General features: G+C 35.0%; 1 pseudogene; it reads left to right on the top strand.

Moving 5' to 3' along the window:
* Positions 1-2,874: 2,874 nt before the first annotated feature.
* On the top strand, positions 2,875-3,803 carry LOC145068606 ((+)-cis,trans-nepetalactol synthase NEPS1 pseudogene; annotated as a pseudogene).
* Positions 3,804-10,242: the final 6,439 nt, after the last annotated feature.

Raw genomic sequence — 10,242 nt, 5'->3', positions numbered from 1 at the left:
TCCTAGTCCAAAATGGACTTAAACCGGGATTTCAAAGGTTTCCAATCCTTTGTTGATCTTTTGTAGTGCTAGAATGAAGTATTTGGTGAAGTTTTGTTGTTATAGAATAATCATCATGCATGTTTTCTTGTTATTGATTCATAATTGTTATAAGTGTTGTAGTTACGAGGCCTCAAAATTCCTAGTTGTGACAGGTATAGTGAGGCTAACTCACCTTGAACTGCTGAAACACTGTTGGTACCCCTCTGACTGCTATTTGACAATCCCCGCACCGCTGCTCCTCTAGCGCCTCGAACTATCAATGCCACAAAAACACTTAGCCCCAAAACAATATCCTTCTAAGGGTTAATTGACCATTTTACCCTTAACCCAATCTGGTCCATGACTTAGGTCCAAAACCACAACATGAAAAGCCTAACACTAGAAAAGCTTATCAAGCCCACTAGTGACCCACTAATGGCCCAATTTGCTAAATTGGGCCCAATACCTTAATGGGCCTCACCCTAAGCCCAAATTATATTCCTTGGCCCATATAATATGATTTTTGTGGGCCCACTAAGGCCCAAATATCCAAACATGCCCCAAACCACGACCTAAAACTCATGATCCAACAGACAGGGTTACGCGGGGCGTAATTCAATGTACGCTTAGCGTACAGGCTCGATGATGGTACGCTGGGCGTACCTGCACGTACGCTCAGCGTAGTGCTCTGCTAAGTCGTTTCCTCATTAAGTGCTTAACACTCCAATCCAAGTGCTATAATCACATATCCAAGTCCATTAAGATATCTTAAGCTATAAAGTCGGCTACTTGGTGGCTTGCAACCCACCAAATGAACCCAAACTTGAAATATATCATCATACTTCCATAAAGGTGGCTAGATCTCATGCATGATCACAAATGAGGCCTAAAGGTTGAAACTTTACTGCATAAGAGACTCATATGATACTAAGGGTGGCAACCCTGGACTTAGAAACGTGCTAGAGTCATAAAGATGCATTCTTGGGACCAAAAAGTCCATAAAATTATACCAAGAGAGATCTAAGATATTATTCATCAAGCTCAAAGCTTTTTACCTTGAAGAGGTCCGAAATGAAACACTTGTCCCAGATCTATAAGCTCTAACGTCCAAGGTTCCTCCTTCCCAATCTTCTTCTTTTCTCTTCCAAGCTAAAAAACCACCAAGATGAGCTTTTCAAGGCCAAGATCTCTAAAGTGGAGGTTGGAACGTTCTAGGGTTTCTTCTGAGGTTAGGGAGGCTGATATGGGGGCTAGGGTTGAAGCCATTATGTTCTATATATAGTGGCTCAACCCAAATTAGGGTTTAATGAACTTTAGCGTACGCTGGCCGTACCTTCACGTACGATGGGCGTACGCCTCACACCTCCACGATCCAAATACCCGCTATGCTGGGCGTAGCCACACGTGTCCCAAAAGCATGCATGACCCTTTCTCGTCAATTTTTCTCCATAAGGTTCATAGTTGCCAATATCTTCAAAGTATCATAACTCCTTCATTCTAGATCCGTTCCCGACGAACTTTATGTCCACGGAAAGGTGGCGAGAATCCCTACACTTCTAGCAACATACCCTAGTCCGAAACCTTCTCGAATGAAAACCCATTGCCCCTAAAAAACCGAAACGCCCTTACTCTTGATCTCGGAAATCCATAAATAATTACTTTTAGAACGGGGCGTTACAAAAGATGGACTATAATTTTGGGACGGAGGGAGTAATGTTTATGTTGAGTAATGGGAACAAATGAAACTAAGATTCTATAAAGGAAAATGAATTGACCTATTGATTTTATATCGACTAATTTATTAATCTTGACTGGTGGACGAATATAATGCTAGTTGTATAAGTTATATTTTTTTTTGGAAACGGCTAACGATTTTTAGCAGAAGCATCACCACATTATTTATGTGGTGAGTCCAAGTTCGAGCTCTTTTACAGGACAAACTTAGTCCCAAAGCGGATTTCTAAGGAAAACTTTCGACATATGAGATATAATTATAAGAGACAAATTTTAACGGGTTCAACGATTTGAAATCCTGGCTTCAAATCCATGTGGATATCAAACCCGGTGCATTAATCCAACTAGGTTTGACATCACTTGTAGTTGTATAAGTTATATAATGTTAAAATATTGACTAATGGATCGATATAACGCTAGTTGGATAAGTTATATAATGTTAGAATAAATGATATTTAATCTAACCTAATAAATGAAAATCATTTTTCCAAATGTCATCTTCTTATTGAATTTGACACATGTTATTTTTTAAGATTTTTTAAATTATTTTTTCCACCTGTCATTTGTTTGTATTTTTCTTTTTTTCTTAAATTTAAAATCCAAATTTTAATAATATATATATATATATATATATATATATATATATATATATATATATATATATATATAAAAGATAGATCATTATATTAAATATCATAATAAATGTTTTTAAGTGTTTCTTTCTTTCTTGTTCAAATCTCCTACAATATTTATTAAACTAATTGCTTTATTTATTATATAATTTTTATTTATATAAAACTATTGTTTTAAAATTTATATGCTACTTATAATTTTATATTAAACTTTTATTATTAATAAGGTGTATAGTATCAAAATCTTATGATATTGGTTTATGTGTGTATCTTGATTAATATTATCTTATTAGGTTTGTTATAATATTTAATTTTTTTAACATCTACTAGATTATTTATTTAGAAACTTTTATTAATATAAATCTATAAAACTAATTATTAAAAACGATTTACATATATATAATATGTAAATCGTTTTTAATAATTAGTTTTATAGATTTATATAATATTACCAAATCCATGACCGTCTTTCCGTCCTTAATTATCTTCCATAACCAAACCCTGATAATATATACACAAAATAATCTATCTATGAACAAACTAGAAGGGAAGGTGGCTATAATCACCGGCGGCGCAAGTGGTATCGGAGCAGCCACCGCTCGTCTGTTTGCAAAACAAGGTGCATGTGCGGTTGTGATCTGTGATATCCAAGATGAACTCGGAAAAGATCTCTGCATCTCCATCGGCTCACACTGCTGCACGTACATACATTGTGACGTTAGTGACGAAACCCAAGTGAAGTCCCTGGTGGACTGGATGGTGGAGACATACGGCAAGCTTGATATTATGATTAGCAACGCCGGGATCGCTAGTAAATCCGACCAGACCGTAGTCGACATGGATATGAAGCATCTTGACGACCTCTTTGCCATCAATATCCGCGGCATGGTGGCTTGCCTGAAGCATGCAGCGCGCTCGATGGTGGAGCAGAAGGTGAAGGGAAACATTATCTGCATGTCTAGCGTGTTGGGAAGGCAAGCAGTGTTGCAGCATACGGATTATTGTATGTCAAAACATGCGGTGATTGGGTTGATGAAATCGGCGAGCAAGCAGCTGGGGCAATACGGGATTCGAGTGAATGCTGTGTCGCCTTCGGTGGTGGCTACGCCGTTGATGTGCAACATGCTTGAGAAAGAGGCGGCAGAAGTGGAGAAGATTTTTGAACCGTTCACCAGCTTGAAAGGCGTGATCTTGAAAGCGGAGGACGTTGCTCACGCCGTCTTGTTCCTGGCCAACGGGGAGTCTGGTTTTATCACTGGCCATGATCTGGCTGTCGACGGAGGTTTTACTATTTCATATATATAATCAGCTAATTAACAAAATGGGCGTTGGGTGATATATCTTTTGGATGTACTTTTCTGCATGGGGTGAAGTTGTAACTTCGAAGATCTATATATGTGATTACTTTTTGAGCAATTAACGTATTCAAATTATATTATTTTAAGAATTAACGCATAAAACGTGAAAATTGATTTATTTCTAAAAGAAAATTAATCGCCTTGTGAGATAGGAGTAAGCCTTGTGATATAGGAGTAACGTTTCTTATATGATGCTAAAAGAAAGAATAGAGATGTCATTTTATTTAGACTAAATGTAAATTTGGATCCTGTTGATTAGAAAAAAAAATGTAAATAAGGTCGAGTAAATTATACGAATGATCCCTATAGTTTGGGGTAATTTGGATGTTTGGTTCCTAACTTATTTTTTTAACCTGGAAGGTCTCTACTATTTGTTTTTGTTACACGTCTGGTCCATACAATTTATTTTTGTTACGCGTTTGGTCCCTATCTTACTTAAAAATACTATTATTTAAATAGAGAAAAATTGTGAGTAAATAAAGTAAGGTGAAGGGGGTGAGGTTGGGAGTGTGTTTATTTAAATAAATTAAAAAATCAAAGGCAAAATAGTTTTTTTAAGTAAGACAGAAACCAAACGCGTAACAAAAACAAACAGTAGGGACTTTCCGAGTTAAAAAATTAAGTTAGGGACCAAACATGCAAATTATTCTAAACCATAGGGACCATTTGTGTACTTTACTCTAAGGTCTAAATGATCCAAAATTGAAATTTTTTTTTTATAGTTTTGGTCCCTAAAAAAATTAAAATAAATACTTTAACCTTTTATTATATTTTTTGTGCATTTTTTATATTTGATTTAATTCTTTTATAATTAAAAAAACATCCCCACCTACTCTCTCTCTCTCTCTCTCTCTCTCTCTCTCTCTCTCTCTCTCTCTCTCGTGCCATAGTCCCACCTTCCACCATTGTTTTTGGAGATTTATTGGGTTGAAGAACATATGCATCTTCATGATCCACTAAACACAAACACGCACACACACACACACACACTAAATCTTCTTAACCTTTATCCAAATCATTTGTGCATCTTTCATATAGATCAATTGTGTCACACCCCAAAACCGATAACGAAAGAATACGTTTCGGGGTGGAGGACGTCATGTACAGTATCATCACAATTGCATAATAGTAAAAACAAGAAACATACAACCATTGCATTACATAGTGAGTTTAATTACAAGTGTGTTTTGTAATGTTTAGCAAACACCAAAAGTAATACAAAAATAAGAGATGGATCTTGTATGCTTCACCTTCTCCAAAATGCTGCACCTGTACCTGTCTATCTTTGACCTGAGGATACAAGTTATTTTGAAAATGTATATCAACATAAAGCTGGTGAGATCATAAGAGTTTAGTGTGAGTTTTTGTATAAAAGCATTAGAACCGATAGTAAGAAAAGCTGCAATTTTACTTTCATAAGTAGTAGAAAATCCTATATTTTCCAGAAATACATTGTAAGTGAAAACCTTTAAGAAACATGTTATTTTCATCTTTGAAAACCATTTATTGTAAAAGTATAATAGTGAATTTCCAATAAGTAATGCAATACGGTAGATTATGCCTGAAGTCAATAATAGTGGTGCAAACTTTCTTTAGTGTTAAATACTTGTTTACTTCGGGATATTAACTTCGTCTTTAGTTTAGTGTTTTAGTGTGGTTACAGTGTATTCCTTGTATGATACCAATAGCGTGTATAATAGCGGACCCCATGACCTTCCCGGTCATGCACAGTGTAGTGAAGTAGCGGCATCCCTGGGCCTGCGCGGCTCAGACTGAAGTTAACAGTCGGGATGTAATAGCGTCTGCCCCGTATAGATCTATACATATAGCGTCGTCTTCCTGTCAGAAGACTCTGGGCATAGTGCGTAGCGAATAGAGTATCTCGTAGTGGGTTAGTGTGTTATCTCTTGATTAGTGCTTTCTCTTGTATTATAGTGCAGTAATCTTTTGTTTAACTCGTAGTGCGTTCTTTTGTTAGTGCATAGTATCATAATAGAGTGTATTATAGTGTGTAGAGTAGTAGCTATAGCGAGTAATAGTGGCCTTAACTATACCTATTATAGTTAACATAGTGTGTATGATTCTTGTCAGTTTAGTGGTTTAAACATCGAATGAAATGAAAATACTCGTATCCAACACTAATATATATGATATATAACTAAGAAATCAACGACAGTCGGACGGATAAACAACTACCCTAAGCCCACAATCAAGCAAGAACAGGAAATAAGGCGAGCTATCGGTCCTAAGTCCTTCAAGTCTTACTTATATAAATATATTGGTGTGGTTACATTTTATAAGGAATTTATTTTATAAGAAAATTAATCGCCTTGTGAGATACGAGTAAGCCTTGTGATATAGGAGTAACGTTTCTTATATGATGCTAAAAGAAAGAATAGAGATGTCATTTTATTTAGACTAAATGTAAATTTGGATCCTGTTGATTAGAAAAAAAATGTAAATAAGGTCGAGTAAATTATACGAATGATCCCTATAGTTTGGGGTAATTTGCATGTTTGGTCCCTAACTTATTTTTTTAACCCGGAAGGTCTCTACTATTTGTTTTTGTTACATGTCTGGTCCCTACAATTTATTTTTATTATGCGTTTGGTCCCTATCTTACTTAAAAATACTATTATTTAAATAGGGAAAAATTGTGAGGTAATTAAAGTAAGGTGAAAGGGGTGGGGTTGGGAGTGTGTTTATTTAAATAAATTAAAAAATCAAAGGCAAAATAGTTTTTTTAAGTAAGACAGAAACCAAACGCGTAACAAAAACAAACAGTCGGGACTTTCCGAATTAAAAAATTAAGTTAGGGACCAAACATGCAAATTACTCTAAACCATAGGGACCATTTGTGTACTTTACTCTAAGGTCTAAATGATCCAAAATTGAAATTTTTTTTATAGTTTTGGTCCCTAAAAAAATTAAAATAAATACTTTATCCTTTTATTATATTTTTTGTGCATTTTTTATATTTAATTTAATTCTTTTATAATTAAAAAAACATCCCCACCTACTCTCTCTCTCTCTCTCTCTCTCTCATGCCACAGTCCCACCTTCCACCATTGTTTTTGGAGATTTATTGGGTTGAAGAACATATGCATCTTCATGATCCATTAAACACAAACATGCACACACACACACTAAATCTTCTTAACCTTCATCCAAATCATTTGTGCATCTTTCATATAGATCAATTGAAAAACAAACAAATATACACTAAATCGACATCTACTAATGTGTTTTTCTCCCTAAATTTAAAACCACTTCTCGATCAAAACCACCACCTATGATTGACCAGAAAATCAAAACCTTTGGAAATCATCTTGGTTTTGTTTACACTAATATCAATCATTAATCCAGTGACCACCGCAAGCAACAATCGATTGGAGCCAACGTAAACCTAAGAGGAAAGGCTAGTACAGGCCGATGATAATGTTGGTATATGCTTGGCTGATGGGTTTTTTTATTTTAAGTTTAATAGAAGAACCCAGTAAGGAATCGGGTTGATTCATCTCATCAGATGTGGGTTTGATTGAACTTACTTCTCTGATGCTTCTTTGTTGTTGTATGTATTTAAGGACGAGAATGACAAATATATTGACATCTATGCTAAGGAGAGAGTGACATCAGAGATGGGTTTCAACGAGAAAGGGAGTCACGAAGCAGGAGGATTAGGATGAAGGTGGGGGCTAAGAGTTTCATTTGGGTATTTTATTTGTCTGGGTTTTTTGTTAATGTTCTAATCTACATGAATCAAATGAAATGAGTAACTAAAAACCTTAATATGTAACACCCATATCCCAGAATGGTTCGATTTAGTGCTTTAAGGAGTCAAAAGCAAGGTTTTTAGGAAAAAAAAATTGGGTGTCACGACATGACCATAGGGTGGTTACGATGTGAGGACGGCTGCAGCCCAAACCCATGATCTTTTAGGGTTTCCCTCGTATTTAAGCCCCATTATCTTGAATCTAGGGTTCATTATCAGCCTCCATCATCCTCAAACCTCAAAAAACCCTAACCATAATCTCTTTTGGTGGTTTTTGGCCTTTTGGTGCATTTAGGAGCTTGCAAAATGAGAAGAAGAAAGAGAAGAAGGTGTTCTAGTTATAGATCTAGTAAGGAAACATCATCATCATCATCTTGTGCTCATTCTGGACCTTTGTAAGTGTCCAAGATTCAACCTGTATGCTTCTATGTTGCTACATCTAGGTTTTGTCCCGTTTTCTTCATGTTTGAGCAAGCTTGGTTGGAAGAGATCCATAAATTTAGGAACTTTATGGATTCTAAGGTTCCCTTAATTATTATAAGGTTCAGATCTTGGATTTGGTTGAGTTTTTGGATCCATGCATGTGAGTTTTGGTGTTGTCTCTTCATTTTTAACCTATAATAGATAGAGGACAAACATGGAGCATACATGTCCATAAGTAATCTATTTTATGGACCTCTGGTGTCCCCTTAAGCATCTAGAAAAGTTAGAGTATGAGACTTAATGATTTAAGGACTTAAGTCATTAAATAAAGGTTTCAGACTGAAGTCACGACATGACATTGAGGGTGCCACGGCGTGACCAAGGAAGGATTTCGTGTCTGAGTTGTTCTGTTATGCTCACGACATGACCAAGGAGGTTTTACATCGTGATGTGTGCTAAGTGGGTTGGTTTCAAACCCCTAAACCAGAACGACAGAAACATTCGGGGGTGGAGGACTTCATGTATAATATCACAACAATGCATAATAGTAATCAAAGTACAACAACAACCATTGTATTTACAAAGTTATAAGTTTTACAACTATGATCAAAACATAATGTATATGAACTCAAAAGTATAAATTTAAAAGACACGAGTTTATAGATCTCTGTCTTCTCAAAAAGCTGTGGTTGTACCTGTATCACTGTTTCCCTAAGAATACAAGTAGATTTTGAAAAAAGTGTCAACAATTAAGTTGGTGAGTTCATAAGTAAGTTTGTAACTGAAATCTGTTTTCTTGTTCATTGATAAAATAAACATGTTTTTCCCAGAAAATCCTATATTTTCTGCTATGTTATTATGTAGGCAAAATGTGTGATACTTTCTGTACTACGAGTTTGTAAAATGTAGTTTAGTTCTCATAAAACCATGAAAGTATGATTTTCTCTGTATTGAAATAGTAATATGTGTTTATATTTGTAAAATATTGTATTATAGTTTTATAATTAAATAAAACTATGTGACGTGTTACTTATTCATACACTAATCATTTTGTTGAATACTAAATTGTGAGTTATTATAAACATACTATATGACCTAGGATCGCCTGAACACGACGTTCTTCAGGCGTCGTAATATGTAAGACATTTTTCACCCTGGGCATGTCTGCCTAACTGTAGTGAGCAGTTCATGTGTTGATTGTCAGTCCCATATAGATCTATATACAAGTGTCGCGCTCTCCCTCTAGGAGACTACGGTTATAATTTCAGGATTTGGTTGGTACTTAGAAAAGTACATGAAGGTAGTCTCACAAATGCTATATTGATGATTATGCGTAGAACATTGAAAAGTTACTATGTAATAAATACACTATAAGTAATTTTCATAAACTGTATAGAATGTAGTTTATAGGTTTGTTTTCAGTAAAGTAATCTGTTTGTTTTCTAACAGTCATTCTATGTTTATTTTTCGTTATTTACTATATTTGTTTTCCTATTATGTACTTTGAAACTTGAAACCAATGAATGAGTCTTCTAAACTATACCTATTATAGTTTAGTTGTTTGTTTTGCTGTAAGAATCTATAATACTGTTATTCCATGAAAATTTCTGTTTATACCCATGTATTATCAAACAGTTTGAAAACCATTATTTTGTATTTATATAAATGTAATATTTATATAATTGTGATTAAGTAGATATTTGATTAAATAACTTTACCCCAATCCCAAAACCAAACAAGGAACATCAAAATGGGTCAAATCGCATATTCTAAATCTTCTGAATCCAAATTATATAATTTACACAGATATAAATAATAATTATAACAATTTGAAATATGTTAAAACATTTAAAAAACTTTTAAGATATTAAAACAATTTTATTGTGTGTCACTTGTATTCCCCCCCCCCCCCTCCCCTAAAATAGTTAAAAATCATAAAAATGTAGGGGTATGAACTCATATGATAGGTGGTGATTCGGGCAACGTTTCGTTTCTTAGAATGGAGTTTTCTTGATGTAACTGAGAGTTTTTGATGAAAAGTTGGCTTCACTCGAGCAGAGTTTCCACTAAAAGAAGATGACATCGAGGCTTCGGGATAGTTTAGAGAGGCTTAAAAGTGAGTAAAGGTAGCGGAGAGGTTGAGAATTAGTAACATAATTCGGAGGCCTCACTGGCTATTTATAGTAGGCTGAGGTCTGAAATTACGCTGGGCGTACTCTTCTAGTACGTTGGGCGTACTGGTGAAAACCATAACATGCTGGTCGTACTCGTTGTATGCGGGGCGTACTAATTTGAGGCTTAT

The sequence above is a fragment of the Lactuca serriola genome, chromosome 8 (genome assembly GCF_051521515.1).
Source record: "Lactuca serriola cultivar US96UC23 chromosome 8, Lser_US96UC23_V15, whole genome shotgun sequence".
NCBI classification, from domain to species: domain Eukaryota; kingdom Viridiplantae; phylum Streptophyta; class Magnoliopsida; order Asterales; family Asteraceae; genus Lactuca; species Lactuca serriola.
Note: the sequence above shows the minus strand (reverse complement) of the source record. Positions and strands in the feature narration are given on the sequence as shown.